The 14,757-nt window shown below is 43.3% G+C and overlaps 1 long non-coding RNA gene across 2 annotated transcripts; it reads left to right on the top strand.

The window, feature by feature from the left end:
• The first annotated feature begins 621 nt into the window (after positions 1-621).
• LOC144236179 (uncharacterized) lies at positions 622-2,832 on the top strand. Of its 2 annotated transcripts, none has more exons than XR_013336438.1 (3): positions 622-865; positions 1,015-1,464; positions 2,613-2,832. It is a non-coding gene; the product is annotated as an uncharacterized LOC144236179 (long non-coding RNA). The 2 variants fall into 2 exon arrangements; XR_013336437.1 differs by lacking the exon at positions 2,613-2,832 and adding an exon at positions 2,018-2,210.
• The last annotated feature ends 11,925 nt before the right edge of the window (positions 2,833-14,757 follow it).

The following is a 14,757-nucleotide window of genomic DNA, read 5'->3' as shown; positions in this document are numbered from 1 at the left end:
GATGTGGGGGGCAACCACTAGGTGGGGCTGTGCAGTGGGGCTCAGGGGCCCCTTCTAGCCTCTGGAGGCTGATCGGGACGTGGAGTCTTCTTTCTTCTCTTTCTCTCATTTAACCACTTTCATCTTCTCACTTTTTGTTCCGTTTTCCCTCTTCCTCCTCTCTCCCCTGGCTCACTCTCTCAGTTGCCTTTTGTGGCTTTACCTGGTCTAGCTCCCTCCTTTGACAATGACCTCCACATCTTTTCTGAGAGAAGTCCAAGCCTCTTAGCTTCCTCCTGACTGCTTACATCCCAGGAGGAAAGCACAAGCCTTCCTTTTTGCATTTTTCTTTGCTTTTTCTCCTCTCTTCCAATATTTTCAGCTCCACATTTGTGACTGAAGAAGGGCAAATAAACAAATTGAAACTGAAACTGAGCATTGGCCATAAAGTGAGGACATCTGGGAAGCTTGCAAGGAAATTAACATGCTTGTCGGGTTTCAGGTTACATATTTTGTGTTGCCTGGTAACTAGCCCTACAGTTTCCTTTCATGCTTTATTCTCCCCCATCCCTTGTTTATAGTGTAATTACCACTGTGACATCATAATCCCCCGTTGAACAGCTGTCAGGGGGGCCCAACTGCTGAGTAAACAGGGCTTTACAATCTCTCCTCCCACAGGCTGGTTTACTAAATAGATCAATATTTGGTTTGTAGGCATAGGGATTAGGAGGTGGAAGTGTCTTTTGAAAAAGTCCTCTCTCTTCCCAGGGCCTCCAGTGCACCTGAGAATGCTAGAAAGAAAAGCCAAGTTCATGGACAAAAAAGAAATAAGCCAAACTGCCTTCACCTGCCTGTAATTTCCCAAGGAGCAGCTTGTCTTTAAGAAGTGAGACCTATTTGAGAATTAAGTAATGTCTTAGGTTCTTTATTTTAATGCTTAGAGAATTCCACTTTCTTCTCTCTCTGCCTCTCTCTTAGCTCCCCTATTCTGTCCCCAGTCCTGTTTGATTTAATCTTTCTAAATGGATATTATAGCCCCAGGTATTCGGAGAATGACACATGGATAAACAGGAACTAAGCTCCTGAAGATCTCCCTCTGCCCCCCATCCCCACCATCCTCCCTACCTCACTCTGGGATTAGAAGCTCCACAAAGAAAGCACCCTAGGAGAATTCTTTGTCAAACTAGAGTTTCCTTGGTGATAGTTCGGAAAAGGATGATTTAGATCTTGCCTCTCCTGTGTCTGGAGATTGTGACTGAAACATACATAGGAGCAGAGATCTTGGAGCCTGAGCACTGGAAGCTGTGAGTTTAACCCTGGTGCTTCCTATACTTTGTTATGTGACCCTGGACAAGTCCCTTGTGGCTATAGCATTGGAATTGGGTGACAAAGACTTCCAGGACCTCTCCCAGGGAGACATCGTGCAGCCTCAGACTGAGACAGGCTCAAAAGCTAGTCCTGACTTCAGAGCCCCCTAAACCACAGGTAACTCCTTGGAGTTGAGTTTGCTTAACTTTCAAGAAAGAAGGAGAATTAACTAATCATTGTGTGGATTAAATGAGAGAGTATATGGGACGCATGTAGCTGAGGGCATGATAGTGGGTGTCTTTTTAAAGCTAACGTTGTGTAATTCCTGTGAAAACTAAAACTCTAAAGAGACTTAGAGATAAAAATTAGATGGAAAGAGGAGAAGAGGAATAGCAACAGCCAACATTTGTATAACATGTTCACAGCACGCTAAGTGCCTTTCACATTTACCATCTCAGGTAGTCTTTACAACCGCCCCAGGGAGGGGAGAGGCACCACACCTACTGATCTCTTAGAGTGGACCCATCCCATCATTGTCGTGGTTTTTCATAAACATCATCTCCTTCCATCCTCACACAAATGGCAGGATCTTATTTTCCCTAGTTCACAGATAAGTGAAATGAAATGAAATGAAATGAATGACCTATCCAGGGTCAACCAGCTGGTGAATTTTGGAGCTACCCAGGTCCATCTCGTTCTAAACCTCTTGTGTTTCCCCCTTATGCCATAGAAGTGGGCAGATCACCTTGGAAAGGGAAGCAGCCAGAGAATGAGGTGCTTAAACTTTATGACCTGGGTGAAGGAAAAGAATATTTACACAACATCGAGTGCTTCCTTCACATTGTCCCGCAACACCATAGTGCTTTGTGATTCAGTCATTTGAGAGGTAATTACAGTCTGCCTCTAAAAAATAAAACACTGCAACTGGCTGCTGGTCTCTTGGACTTTATGTTACTTTTGACAGGTGATTGCAAAAGTCTACACCTCTAGAAGCAGGCCCTGAAGGCTGCATGCAACCCAGACTAGATGTGAAAGCAGGCTTTGGCAATGCAGCAGGGACAGGCCGGCCTCAGACAGTCCATAGAAACCCAGTTCCTGATTTTTCTAGGCAAGGGGTAGCACAGGCATCCTGTCGCTCCTCTGCTCTCTCCGGCTGTGGTGGCTTTCTATTGGAAGACCGTATGGTTTCAGTTCAGTTTCATATAGACCTGTGTGTAGATCTGTACACTGATAACATTCCTCCCTGCTAAGGCTGTCCAAGATAACTAATCTGATTCTAAGTTCTAATTTTGTACGTGGGAATCTTGTCTTGTCCTGATTTCCAGAGCCACAGGCAGGCTTGGCAGGCTGTGGCCGCAGGAGGTCCCAGGTTTGCCCTCGTGCCCTGAGCAAGGCTTTCTCGTCTCCCCTGTTCACCAGAAGTACCTGCCTTGCAACAGGAGGCACTGTCTTTGCTGGCGGAGCTCAGTCTCCCTGAAGGAGAAGTACCTTAAGGTTTAAGGCCCCTGGAATATGTCAAAGCCCGTGTTTATTTGCCAATAAATAAAATGCTATTTTCAAGAACTTCTTCTTATATCAATCTCTGTGCATTATATCCTGGAAAAAAAAAATAAGCTGTAGCCCTCTGGGGACCTCCAGAAACCAATAGTTCTCCAACTGCTTCGTGCGTCAGATCACCCGGAGGGTCTGTAAAAGCACAGATGACTGGGCTGCACATTCAGAGTTTCTGATTTAGTAGTTCTGGAGGGGCACCTGAATATTCGCATTTCTAACTAGCTCCCAAAAGATGCTGATGCTGCTGATTGGGGGACCACACTTCGGGAACCACTGGTCCAAACTATCCACTGCAGCTGCTTCAGTCTAAGGAAATGCTGGTAGCGGATATTTTGAGACCCTTTACATTCTTTCAGCTGGCTGTTGTTCTGATCTTTCCTTCCATCAAAGAATTTTGGGAGCGGCTTGCTTCTCTTAAGCAAGAATGCAACTCAGGTTGCCCTCTCTGGCATCATTTTCCATATCTTCTTACAGCCTACATCATTTCCACTCGTAGGTATGGAAAAGTCCCAAGTCTGCTTTCGCTCTTACAGCCCTCATCTTTGGACATGCTGCTAGTTCTCTGGGCTAGAAGACGCCCCTTGCCTGGTGGATTCTGAATTGCATGTCAAAATGGAACTCATGCATGGCCCCTATAAGGTCCTCTCTGAACAATCTACCCAAGCAGAGAAAGTTTTCCTTATCTTTATCTAATCTTACAGCTGCTAGTACAAATTTGCATCCTAGCCCTTGGCACATTCTAATGTAAGAATCTATTTGCAAGTTTCCTCGGCCTGGTAGACAAGGAGGTACTGAAGGCAGAGACTAGGAATGACTCCACTCAAGGTTCCCTGAAAGACCAAGTATTATTGTAGGATCTGCCATGTGCCTAGACACACCGGTAAACAGTAACAGACGTTGCCCTGCTCTCATGAAGATTTCGGCCTAGTGAGTGAGACAAACTGATCACTCAAATAAATGTCAAAACATGCTCCTGGTAAATGTCATGAAAGAGTGTTTTATTCAGGGAGCGGAACGTGGTTTTGGAATTTGTAATAAGGGAGGGTTTGACCAAGTTCTAGAGATCAAGGGTGGTTTTACTGGAGAAGGGAAGGATGAGATATTCACTGTGCAAAGAGGAAAAGACAGAGCATCTGAGGCAGAGGAAGCTATGGGAGGCAGCCAGAACCCGGGACTTCCTGAGCCACATTTACCCCATGGCTCTGGGTTCTCCTTGCCACAGCCTTTCTCTTCACTGCTCTCTTGAGGCAGCGAGAAGGCTCCCAGGAAATGGAAGTTGTGTGTGTATGTGCACACGCACACATAAATGCACATACCTACGGACGCTAGCACACACTTGTATAAACACACATCACACACACAGAGGCACACACATGCTATTCTCTTGCCCAGATCAGAGTGGGACTCTGCTGTGAGCTGTGCCTAAATGTTGATACCCAAGGGTCCCTTTCTCTAGGAGGCACAGAACAAGTTTTAAATGAGATTATCTCACCAGCTGTCCAGCGGCTCTGACAAATGGTGTGACCCTATCATAGCGAGTGGGTTAGGTGTGGGGAACCCAGACAGCCCACTGATGGGAGCTGAGAGTCACAGTACCCAGAACTGGGGGATACACTCAACCTCACCCAGTCTCAGCTAGGCTTTTTCTTTTTGTTATTAAGGGAAGGCCAGAGGAAGGATTGGGGTGCCCTGCCACTCTGCCCCCAAGCTTTCCTTTTGCACCTGCAAAGGCTTGTGTTACATCACTTTCTCCTTTATTGAAAAACTGATCTTTAAGTGATGGGGGAAACCCTTTTGTTTTACATAATACATAGTTGATACCAATGAACTTGGCCTTTAAGCATTGCTACCAATAAAAGCCTGTGGATAGCCAAAGGGGAAACTGTTCCCTCATGCTTGCCCAGCTAAAACACAGTCTCTCCTAAACTGTCTATTGTATGACTACCTCCCTGTTTTTTGGTAGTGTATTCCATGAAACAAACTGAGTCAAGAAGTAAAAGTATTTAAGGGCTGTGCACATCATGGTCTTTCAGAAATAACAAAAAGTAATTAAAGTGATTCCGTAAGATAAGGATGGCTGAAACAATTCTGTTGTGTAGAGCAGACGTAGCTAAACAATAACAGTTACCATTTCTTAAATACATGTTAGGTGTTAGATGTATCGTGTGTTTTACTGGTGTTATCTCAGGCAATTCCCATAAAAACTCCAATTTTGTAGAAGAAACTGAAGTTTAGAGAAGTTCAGTAACTACCCCCAGGTCACACAGCTAATATATAGGATTCAAACCCATCTGATTCTGAAGCTCATGATACTTTCCAACGTTAAAATCACATGGGTCCTTTGTACCTCCACTTTCTTGTCTGTAAAATGGGTAATGTAATATTCATCCCTTTATAGGCTTTGCAGGGATGGTGGAATAATAACTGTTATTAGCAATAAAAACACCTTCAGTTTGTGTAGTCCTTCAGTTTCCAAAGTGCTTTTGTATCCTCATTCCCATTTGAATAATACAACAACCTTGTGACATAGGTATTATCATGCCCGTCTTCCAGATGAGGAAGGTGATTTTCCCAAGGTCACAGCTCTAAGAATGGTAGCACCAGAAAATTGATACCAAGGTTAGTGTATGGTCTATCTAACATCAGCCGCCTGTTTAATTACCAAGATAATTGTAGCAGACTCCAGGTTCCCCATGAAAAGGAAGGACTTAATGGTATAATCTTACATAGGGGGCTATTATCATTGTTGCCATACTTGCTATTAGTTGCCAAAGGACAATTGTGATGTGTTTGGTCCTCTTGACCCTCAGCAGATCACCGTCTCCCTTTTGCTCATCAAACCTTTCCCTCCTTTCTCTCTTGGTCCTTGAGACCACAGTACTCATTTCTAGAATTGCTCATGTGCTCCTGTGGCTCCCAGAAATTAGAGTCTGAATTCGATCAGGTACTTGGTGGCTATTCAGGGGCTCTTTTCTCCTTTGAGTGAATTGGAGGAAGTTGGGGTATTCAAAAAATTTATTTAACATCTTTGATACATGAATGGAGCTATCCTCATTAAATTAGCCTCTTATGATGTAAACTGGCATGAGAATAAGCCCTTGGGAAGGCTGGGTTACAATGAGGAATGTTCTTGACCCTGGGGGTTGGCCAAATCGGTAGGTGAAGACCATTGGGGGAAGTATAACATAGTCACTCAGGAGAGAGAAATAAAGTATTTATTGAATAAGAAAGAAGTACTTAGAGTCACAGTAAGTCACAAGTGTCTGTATCAGACAGCGCGCAGGAAGTTTTTCCGTTGTTGGAAAATCCAATTCCCATATAGTTGATGTTAGCCAGAGCAGTTATTTTTGAGGATTCTTTGACTTAAAAATATGGAATTTAGAGAAGATCTACGGATAAGATGACAAAAATAATCACTGATTCTAAAAAAAGAGAATGTGAGGGAGAAGTAAAGAAACCTGGTATAGTGTAAATAAGCATCGGCTTAGAAGGAGGGCATATGCTCCGTTATACTCTGATGGAATAACACATGAAGGGCCAGGGATTTACTAAGGCAGGATAAAGGCACCAGGACAACAGAGCCGTATCCCCATTTCCTGCCAGCCCATGGCATAGGAACTTCTTCCCACTTGAAAGTATTGCTCTGCTTCTTGGCTCCTGACTCTGGTGAGACAGTAGAAGTCTCCTTTGGTAAACAATTCTCTTTTGGATAAGACAAACAATACTATTCACCGTGGCCTTTGTCTCTTGGCTTTTCTATACTTAATGAACCAAGTGATGATGCTCCTTGTAGCTAGAAGCTGCCAGACCTGACTTATTTCAGGTGTGGGTCTCAAGGTCTAGAACTTAGGAAAAAAGAATAGATGCTCATGTAAACCTCTCATCTCACATTTTCCTTTTTTTTTTTTTTTTACAAATAGTTTATTGTCAAATTAGTTTCCACATAACACTCAGTGCTCATCCCCAAAGTGCCCTCCTCCATGCCCCTCCCCCACCCCCCCCCACATCCATCAGTCCTCAGTTTTTGTCAGCATTCAAGAGTCTCTCATGGCTTGCCTCTCTCCCTTTCCCCCACCATTTCCGCCCTTCTTCTCCCCCTTGTTCCTCCGTCAAGTTCCTCCTAATCCTCCTATACGACATCTCACATTTTCCAATACCACTTTTCCATCAGTAACACCAATATTTAGACTTTTGTTTTTAACTTTTTAAAAAATGTTTTATTTCTGAGAGAGAGAGAGAGAGGCAGCGTGAGCAGGGGAGGGTCAGAGAGAGAGAGGGAGACACAGAATCCAAAGCAGGCTCCAGGCTCCAAGCTAGCTGTCAGCACAGAGCCCGGCGCAGTGCTCGAACCCACAAACCATGAGATCAGGACCTGAGTCAAAGTCGGACACTTAACTGACTGAGCCACTCAGGTGCCCCATTTAGACTTTTGTTTGACCCCAGTGTTTCTTTCTTAATAGATTCAGAACTCAAATGGGAGACATGTGTTTATTGGTTCCCTACACAGCCTCCAAAAAAACTCTACAAGCAGAATTGTTTAGTTTTGGAGAAATCTTTCCTCTCGTGATTGTGAGATACAGGAGAAATAGATCATTCAGGAGGAGAATCTTCTTTTGAGACAAAAAAAGTCTGAAGAACTAAAACAAATGAACGTTGAAAGGATTTTTAAATGCTGCCCTGAGGGTAGACCCTCCCAAGGCCTCTTTCTTTTTTTTTTTTTTAATGTTTTTATTTATTTCTAGGAGAGAGAGACAGACAGCGTGAGCAAGGGAGGGTCAGAGAGAGAGGGAGTCACAGACTGAAACAGGCTCCAGGCTCTGAGCTGGCAGTCAGCACAGAGCCCGACGCGGGGCTCGAACCCACGAACCGCGAGATCATGACCTAAGCGAAAGTCGGACGCTTAACCGACTAAGCCACCCAGGCGCCCCTCCCAAGGCCTCTTAAGACTGTTATTTGACAGGTAATTGAACTCAAAGAGGGGGCCCATGGAGAGATTTGTGTATGTGTCTTATTTCCAGGAAGCCTGTGTGGAGCAGGCTTTCCTCATGTGGTCACAGAAATATCTTGAATGTCCATACATTTCCAGGTTGAAGGGACCCTCAGTGCTAAAGCAATACGGAGGAACGCTCCCTGGCATGGGAATTACATCTGTTTTCACCAATGTGCAAGTGGCAAAAATCACCTATACAGGAAGCCCTTATAGAGACAGACGGGTAATCGGCTTCTCTGTTTCCATTCTCTCACTTCTCCCCAGAGCTGTAATGCAATTAGATTGGTTATCACCCTCTGAGAATGTATAACCATTTTCATCACACGGAAGAAAAAGAACTAGCATGCCAGGTACTTACCTATATTATGTTACTTAATCCTATGAGCAGGGAGAGCTATTCCTGGCTTACAGAAGGGAACATCAAATCTTAGAATATGTAAATCGCTCAAGACTAAAGAATTTGTAAGATTTAGTGATGGGTTCAGATATAAACCTAACTGATTCTAAATTCCATTTTCAAATACTCTACCTCTGAAAGCTAAAAAAGAGTTAGATACTTGTCTTCTCTCTGCCTCTGCTTATTCTTTTCTCTTTAACGTGGAAGGTCATTCATTCATTTCTTCATTCATTCAGTAAGTATTTGTAGAACACTTAGATGTTCCTGGGAATTGGCTCAGCTCTGGGAAAACAGATGGGCAAGAACATGCTGCTATCTTTCAGAAGCATAAAATCTAGAGAGAGACAGGTATAAACAGGAAGAAATAAATACGTTAAATTTTGTGGGTGAAAACCAGACAACACTCTTTGAAATCATAGGTAGTTAGGCAAGAAACTCTATTAGGATACGGGAAGATGGGTAGAAGGAGATGGAGGAGGTAGAGAAAAGAAAATCCTTGAGAGGGCATTTTTGAGATTATATACAGGAAAATGTTTACCATAGTATCTGACAAATATAAAACACTAAAAAAATTCACTTGCTAACTTTTTAAAAATTAATCTAGCAAATACTTATTAAGAGGACAATGCCAGGCACATTTTCAGGCTTTGAGGATCAAGCAAGAACTATAGTCCTTGGCCTCATGAAGATTATATATTAAGTGGAAGAGTCAGATGCAAAATAACAAAAAGCTTTGTAACATCATGCCAGGTAATTATTAAAGTGATAATAAAGAAGAAAGCCAGACACCAAGAAGGAGGGAGAAGAGCTACTATCGTAGGCCAGGGAAGACCTTACTGAGTGAGTGCTTGAGGACAGGAGAATGGAGCTATGTGGATCCCCTGGAGAGTGATGCAGGCTGAGAGAGTGGCGAGGGTCTGAAGTTAGGTCATGCTACCTGAGGCTATAATTATAGCAAGAAGGCTAGTGTAGATTGAGATTAATAAATGAGGTTGGGGAGGAAGCCAGGGGCCAAATCAAGTAGGGCTTTGTAGGTGATGCAGAGCCTTGGGAAGCCACTGCATTCATTCATTTAATTACCACTTCTTGTATAAACCTATTACCGGCTGTCTTATTCAGAATAACAGAACACCATAGACTGGGATGCTTATACACAACAAAAATTTATTTCTCACAGTTCTGGAGGCTGGAAGTCTGAGATCAGGATGAGATCTCTCTTCCTGATTGCAGATAGTCCAGTTTTTTGTTGTAGCCTCACATGGAAGAGAAGGATGAGAGAGCTCTGGGGTGTCTTTTATAAGAGCATGAGTCCCATTCGTGAGAGTTCTGCTTTCATGATCTAATTACTCCCAAAAGCCTCACCTCCTAATTCTGTCACAGTAGGGCTTAGAGTTTCAACATATGCATTTGGGGGGAGCATAAGGATTCAGTCCATGATTGTGGGTACGAGGTTGCTTAACAGACATTTAAAATACAATTACTTTTACAAATCTAATGTAAAATACATTTTAAGCATGTATTTTATTGGGCTGGCTCACCCCACTCTCAATTTCATCAAAACTGATATTCCTAATCCCTGGTTGATACTAGTTTTAGAGCCTCTCATAGGTAGGATGTCTATTATCTGAAGTGTAGGAAAATTATCTTTCAAAGGAACATTTAGAGGTGGGGAATTCTGCAACAAAAATTTCAGACAAACTAGTTGGAAAACGACCACATGGATCGAGCCCAGAAACCATTTTTATCTGGTCATTTTAGTTTGGTTCCTTTTCCAGGTCTACTCAGTAAATCCTATGGCATTTTCACAGATATTCTGGACCTGGGGTTGGTTGCAGAAGCCTGGAACTAAAGGAAAAGTCAGGAACCAAAGGCATCAGAGTCTAGTGTTCAAGTTCCCGTAGGCCTCAGGTCTAGCTATGGCCACCTTCTCTTGTTCTGGAGTGTTCACAACTAGGCTTCCCTGTGTGAACACAGACCACGAAGGTGGCTCTGGGATTACCTGTGGATCTGGAAAGGCCTGATTTACAGCTCCCACGAAGGGGGTGGGCATCTAGGCATGTCACCCACCATGAGAACTATGGTTCTCACCCACCATGAGTTCCCCAGTCCTAGCTCTGCTCCTTGGCAGTTCTGGAGCCATGGACATCAAGAAGATCCTCGACTCCCCGCTGTTACTGAGGAGACTGAGCCAAGAGGGAGGAGTGGGAGAGGCTGTCAGTCACTTGAGACCTATTAAAGCAAACCTTCACAGAGTCGGAATCAGGAAGGGCAGAATGGAGGGCAGTTCCTGTCCTCCTCCCACTGTGTTCACTCCCCTGAGGAGCCCCCATGTACGCTTGTTTCCCCAAACTCAAACTTCCGCCGACACCTGCCATTCTCCCACCTAGGTTTGCACCAATGTCTCTTCCTGATTTTGGAAGATGGCTTGTTGGGGATCTAGAAGTTTTCCATAAGCCAGACTCCTCTCCTGTTGTTATTGGGGCTTGGAGGTAGGAAGCTGGAACTCAGCAAGTGAGAGTCAGGTTTTGGGGGCCAGTGGGTGAGTCTGAACCTTCATTGGTCTGAATTACTCACCATGAACCTGCCTAGGTCCCTGACATTGCTCAGGTATGTTGGCCCTTTCCTCTGATTGGCGCACCTCTCTTCTTTGCCCAGGAATGTGACTCCTTCTGACTTCACGATGCCTGCTTTCACCTCCACAGTCTTCTCCAGTTTTGCCGGGGCTGGGAATTGCTCCCACATTTCATTAATACTCAGATTAAGCTCTGCCACGTCCTTCACAACACTCACCACCCTGCCCAGCATCCCTGTTGAGATCACTGAGCCAGAAACAGTAGTAAGTCCCAGACCTACTCCTCTCCTCCATTCATTTTTGGAGGGCCATTGCACATAAGAAGGTTACAAACCAAAATTCTTCTACAGTCATTTTCCTATCAACACTTTGAAGGACTTGTAATGCTATGGTTTCCATTAATTTGCTCATGGATAAAACACCCAAACCAGGCGGCTTCCCTTTCCCCAGGGACCCCACATTTCCTCATCCTCACTTCTCAGGGAAAGAAACACTTGAGCAGCCACTGTGAAAATGAGAATTTGGAAGTCTAGAAACAGATGCTGAAATGTTTCAACGGCAAAGGCAGCTTTTGGAAATTGATCTTGCTTGGTTATCTTAATTCAGGATTTTCATTAAATGTCTTAAGATCATTCAGGTGGTATAATCTTGGTAAAGATTTTAAATGTCTTCTGACTCATTTTCTTTTTTTTTAATAGTTTATTGTCAAGTTGGTTTCCGTAAAACTCCCAGTGCTCATCCCTACAAGTGCCCTCCTCCATGCCCCTCACCCCCTTTCCCTCTCCCCCATCAGACCTGTTTGTTTTCAGCATTCAAGACTGACTCATTTTCTTAAAATTAGGCAAATAGACATGACATGTACACACACACACATGCACACACCCCTCAGATACTCACACATCTCTCATTCCCTGTGCTAGATTTAATTTTACTTTTCAGTTCATGACCTTGTAATTAAGTAAATAGTTTTTGGAAGAGGCAGTTATAGCTATAGATGGCAGTGAGCAGGAAGCTCAAAGAACATTCCCTGGTATTAATCAGAGGCCATTTGCATTACCATGTGGAAATCTTGCTGAAGTTTCAAAATAGAAAGTGAGGATGCTTATGAAGTGCCAACAACACTTCTGCTTGAAGCCATAATTATCAAAGATTGGTGTGTCACCATAAGCATTCAGGATGGATCCCCTCTTCCCTGCCTCTACCTCCACCTCTGATTTATGGCATCTTAGGGTGTCTGAGCTACAGCTCCTAGTGTATAAACTTATTTAACCCCCTCACTACACACAAAGGGCAGTCAAGTCCTTCATGAAGGAAAATGACTTACCAACGTTGCACAGGGAACTGGATATGGGGTTGGACCAGGGCCCTGTGGACTTCTGAATATCAGTCTAGATTGTTCCATTACTCAGGCTGCTCCTATCCAACCTGAAGTTAGAGATGCTTCCTAAGCCCAATTAATCTAAATAGGGGAAGGCTAGATAGTGGGACAAGCAGATACAGGCAAAGCTGGGCATGGCTGGAGGCCAGAATACTTCAGTCTATAGGAGCAGTGGCTGAAGGAATAGGTGACTTTTAGAAGAGTAGGTGTCTACACCTTGAAGGTAGAGCCCATGCTGCTTTTATTTTGGTAAATATGGTATTCAGATTAGTGCCAAGATACAGGAACTAACATTTAATGAGTCCCTATTATGAAACTGTTATCCCTATTTTATATGTGATAAAACAGAGGCTCAGAAAAAATTGTGCCTTGCAGAAAGTCACTTAGCTAGGCACCAGTGGGGCTATAGCTCAAACATGGGCCTTCACTGCTCTACAGCTTATGTTCCATCCATCTCACTCCACAATGTTTGCTGAACCAGGGCAGCAGATGGAAACAATGAAGGCAGATTTCAGCTAGATTAACTCAAGAATGTAAGAAATGCCCCAGATGCCTAAAAACCAAGCTGTCTGCATTGGATAAGGCCAAGTTCCCTATACCTGAAGCTGTGAGACAAAGCTGCATACATCTCTGGCGGGGATATTACAAAGCATCTGATCACTGGAGGAGATGGACAACTATTTGGTTAGGGGGCGGGTATTGTCTCTGAAATCTACAGGGCTTCTTTTTGAGCTCAACATAAAGCAGCTTCCTGTATGGATGGATTATTTGTTAGTTTGTGTGTGTGTGGGGAGCGGGAGCGGGGGATGTGCTATGTGCAGTGGAACTTTCTCTGGTTTTCCTGCAGGTCTCCATGTCTATGCCTTTGTTTCTCTACAGATCATTCTTGACACAGTGGCCCAAGGAAAATGGCATTTCCCAGCACTCTTGACCCCCTTGCCTTGCTCTATTATTTTCCATAGTGTTTATCACTGTCTAGCCAAACTATCTAATTTACTCATTATGCTTATTTTTTTGTCCATCTCCCCATCCCTCTCCCCAACAGAACTTAAGCTCCACCATGAAAGGGATTTTTGTTTGTTTTGTTTACTGAGGTAACCAAATACTTAGAACTATTGGTTGGTGCATAATAAGCTTTCCCTAAATGTTTATTGGGTACATGAATGGAGGGGTTGAGGACATCTACAGAAAGGGTCTCCTATTTTTTATTCCCAAATACTTGACTGACACCACTGTGCTCTAACATCTAGTAAGGATGTCTAAGACAGAGAAATGTATTTATGGGTGAGAATTTCAGACCCTGGAATATGACAGTCCAATAGAAATTTCAAAACAGGAATAAAATAGAGATTTTTTGAGGTTCACTTCTGGGGATTTGAGCTATTTCATATAAAGGTGTATAGTGTTCTGAGGTATAAAGGATGCTGGACTGGGAACTGGAAATGAGAATACTTGAATCTAAGCCTACAATTCTCTATTCATATCTGCACATCATCCTTCTGTCCATCCATCTACCCACCCACCTACCTTCTCACCTACCCTACCACACATCCCTCCATCTCCCAATCCATCCATCCTCTCATCCACCCCCCATCTGCTAAACTGCCCATCCCTCCCATCTCATCATCCATCCATCCAACAAATATTTTTATAAGAAATTGCTATGCCTTAGGCATTATTTTAGGAGGTAGGAACATAGCCATGAACATAATAATAAGGGCCCAGGCTTCATGGAAATTATAATCTAACAAATGAGATAGGAAACGAGCCTGGAAACATTAAACTTATATACTTTTTATATACTTTGAATTCATAAGTGCTCTGAAGAAAATAAAGCAGGGGACACTGTTGAGGTGCATGGTTTCAAAATCCCCTTCTTGCTCTGGCACTTATAGATCCAATGCAGTTAATTCCTCCTTTGGAAAAAAACACCCCACAATTAAGCCATCCAAATAACACCAAATAGAATTCAGGAAATATTACGCCTCAAAACTCTTCAAGTACATTTTAAAAAGTACGATCTCATACCTAGGATATAATAATTATACTTTGACATTTTTTCATTTAGTTTCATTGAATTTAAGCAGTAATCTTATGTAATTATAGGCATGTAATATATATTAACTTTAAAATCTTCTTGTTTTGACTCAATAAGTCCTCACTGAGCACGTCCTATGTGATAGACCCAACACGAGGTGCCCTTTCTTAGAAGACTGAACATCTCCTGGACCATATACACAAAGAGTGACAGGACACCAAGCTGATTAGTGAAGGTTTTTTTTGAGATAAAGTTTGCATGAAGTCTTGAGGGAGTCCCGAGGAGAAAGTGACTGTCAGAGAGTGGTAGGGGAAGCCAGGGAAAGTTGCAATGAGGACTTGACTTTTAAGCTTTGTCTTAGGGAATGAAAAGCCCTTGCATGTACCTACCATTCATCTGCATTTGAACTAAGTTAGGATGATGCAAAGGGAACATTAATCTTTCCATGAAGGTTCTTGATATGGGAATGGATTGGCATGGATTGCAAAGAACAGCATGGTCATTTCAGCAGCAGCAAGCCACAACATGAGAATGAAGCTTC

This window comes from Crocuta crocuta, unplaced genomic scaffold (assembly GCF_008692635.1).
Source record: "Crocuta crocuta isolate KB4526 unplaced genomic scaffold, BGI_CrCroc_1.0 scaffold95, whole genome shotgun sequence".
Taxonomy (NCBI): Eukaryota; Metazoa; Chordata; class Mammalia; order Carnivora; family Hyaenidae; genus Crocuta; species Crocuta crocuta.
This window is presented reverse-complemented; position numbering and strand designations above follow the sequence as displayed.